Source organism: Crocodylus porosus, unplaced genomic scaffold, assembly GCF_001723895.1.
Source record: "Crocodylus porosus isolate Cpor-Errol unplaced genomic scaffold, CroPor_comp1, whole genome shotgun sequence".
NCBI classification, from domain to species: Eukaryota; Metazoa; Chordata; order Crocodylia; family Crocodylidae; genus Crocodylus; species Crocodylus porosus.
This window is the reverse complement of record NW_017728931.1, coordinates 109,349,616-109,352,838: the sequence shown is the minus strand read 5'-3', so window position 1 is coordinate 109,352,838 and position 3,223 is coordinate 109,349,616.

The window sequence follows — 3,223 nt, the reverse complement described above, 5'->3', positions numbered from 1 at the left end:
GGATCATCTCTAAGCAATCTATGCTATATAATTCCATAATCTAACCTCTTAGTAAAACTACCATCAACCCTTACACAACACAGAGATAACTCTCTGTCCTGTCACAGGTAAAGCAAGAGGCCCATGGCAGCCAATGTCCTGTTTCTGAAAAAGGCTGTTAAGATACACATGAGAGATCCCAGGTAGAGCGCCAAACCCCCTGCTGTATACCCAACAGTCCATACCAATTTAACAAAGGGGTAAAATCTCCTTACTGATCCCAAATATGGCAACTGGTCTGACTCTGAGTGGAGTGGCAAGACTGTCTAGCCACGAACCTGCAAATTTAAATCCCAGCAGGAGCACATACGCCAGTCAAAACCCCCAGCCTTGGCTGCAGTCAACATCTAATGCCTCTGAGGAAGTCTCAAAAAAACTCACACCTAATACATGTAGCAGAAAGGAGTGGAGGGAAAAATAAGCAGATCCCAGGTGATTACTAGGCTGGGATTTCAGCTGCAACTCCCCTGGTTTGGAAAGCTGAGACAGGCTGATGAGGCAGCCAGTAAGCTGAGCAGCATAAACCAGAAGACATGGTTGAGACTAGACTTTCAGCACAGTTTTCCAATCTGATTACAATCCACAGAGGCCCAAAGGAGAGTGGTCAGACTATTCCCAGTTCAGTTAATACAAAATACTATTTTTTTTAAATGGAAAGTCCTCTGGGAGAATTATTTGGCTCAATTCAACTTCAAAAATCAAAAGAATAAATGACTGAAAGGACAGATAGAAATGGCCAATTTTTGGAGGCCCAGACTTAGGTTAATACAGACTTGATAGAAAATCTTGACTTGCAGTTTGGAGCCAACTGTCAATCTGAGCTAGTCACAATGCAGCAAGATTTAGGAAGAGAAAAAAGTAGGAACTTTATCAGAACTAATAGAGAACCTGAGGTTTACTATGTTCCTGGCAAGCATAGATACCAACAAGGTCTTCCAAGATAAAGTGATAATAAATCATTTACAGACACTCAGGTGGACATGGATGTGTCAAATAAGAACAGTGAAAAGAAGCAAAGGTGTTTGGAGGGGCCATATAATTTACCATAGGGCTAGATGTTTCCCTCCCGGTAGGGCTCCAGAACAGACAGCAGCTGCTAGTGAGGAAGCTGATTGCAGTGACCTGTGCGCGTCTAATATGCATGAGAAAAAGGGGGTTCAGATGTGGTTCATGGAAGTACTGAATGAATATAATTCATTATAAATGTTGCCTGTAAGCAACAATGGTAAGGCAAGCATTAAACAAAATTTTAATTGAAATATTGGCAATTTGGGATAAAAGTACAAAAAAGAGGACTGCTCTAAATAAATGGCTGGAGAGCACACAGAATTACAAGTGCCTAAAGAAAATGTTAAGAAGTAGGGATCACCAAGCTAGAGAGAGGGAAAACTTGCAAAAAAAACTAATAGAGTCATTAGGCTATTGAATGTGTAATACAATGTCTGAAATACAAGGGAACAGTAGGCACTGGCTCATATGTACCAGTGTCCAGCAGAGATGGTGGATAAGGTAATAATTACTTTGTGTTTCGTTATGGCTAATAGCTATGTCAGTAACACCAGGAAAAGGTGCCTTGCAAATTCAGCCTGTGGAAATCCCCTTTAAGGTAGTGGTCCAGGGGAGACTAACAGACAATTGGCTTGCAGTGAACAAATTGTTCCTGCCTTCCTGGCAGAAACCATTACACTAGCTACATGTTAGAGAAGCTTTCCAGGAAAGAAAAATAAGGAGAGATTTAAACGTATTTTGAGACCCAAGGCAGAGAAGCAGGGTTAGTCACACAGGTGGAGCACTATGTGACCTCTATATAGCACTGACTTGTGAAGTTATACCTTGTCTGCTAGAACTTCCATGGATCTGAAACAGCAATTGATCCTTGTTCATTTGCTGAATGTTTCTGATAGCCCCAATTAGTGGAGAGAAAACTGTAGCCACAAAATTTGAACCAGTGGGTCTAGTAAGCACAAGTATAGAGAAATCAGAAGAGATAGGAGAGCGAGTCATGGAGTTTCTAGTGGATTTGTTCCAATACAGCACTATACACATAAGTAAGGAGCTTCAGACTGGTACAAAATACTTCCTTAGTAGGAATCAATCAACAAAATGTGGGCTGTATTTTTCTGGTCTGCTCTAGTTTGCATGTAACTACAGGCTATTTTTAAATATGGCCCTATACGAGAGAAAGAAGCTGTGACACTAGCAGGTATCCTAATGAATAAATTCTTCACAAGTCTCAGGGTCTCTGCTGAAAAAAAAATCAGTAGGAACTCTGAACCCAAATGGCCAAAACCAACTCCACCTATAGAACTTATGCACCTAAATGGGATCTGATTCCACCCTGCTCAAGACCCTGGAAAACATTGTAACACACCACTATCTTAGCCTTAAGACTAAATCACAAAAAGTAACAAGCTGAAGGAGGACTCATCCACCTTTTGTATTAGCCGTGCTGTTCAGTGTTGCTGCTTGGTGTGTCCACCAGAGACTAGTAACTGGAGGCTAAATTTTCTTTTTAGTCACTGAGATGTTTATTGAACCTAAGTCCACTGATGTCAGTGCAGTCACTGAAGATTTGCATAGACATAAAAACAAGTAAAAAATACAGATTCTGCCGTATGTTTATGCACATTGTATTACCCCAATTTGCTTTCAACTTGAGCAGAGATGATGGACAGTAGTAAAAAAAATTGCCCCAAATGCAAGTCAACACCTCCTCATCAGCCCTGGAAACTGCCACGAAAGACATCCCGCCAACCCACCACTGCTCTATGTATGTCACATGCCAAAAAATAGAACAGTCATTATGGGTGCATCCAGATGAGCGTGCACGTGCCTCTTCCCCCTCCTCAAACCCCTCTGAGGCACGTGTGGGAATGAAAAAGTGTTCCCCACACTGCAAGTTTGCAACGCGGGGAGAAAATTAGACCCCCGGCCTAGTGGTCTAAAAAAATCGAAGTTTGAAAAGCAGAGCAGGGCACGGTCCTGGACCATGCCCTGAGGCAACCAGATACTGGGTCCTCCATGGAGACGCTCTGGCTGCCAGAGCACCTCTATAGTTGGCCCCTTGCCCTGGTGCTGAAACACGCGGCCAGCCAGGCCACAAGTTTCAGCACCAGGGCTCCAGTGCTGGTGAGTAAGGGGTCAGGGGGCTTGGAGGAGGTGGAAGGGGACAATGGGGGGACCC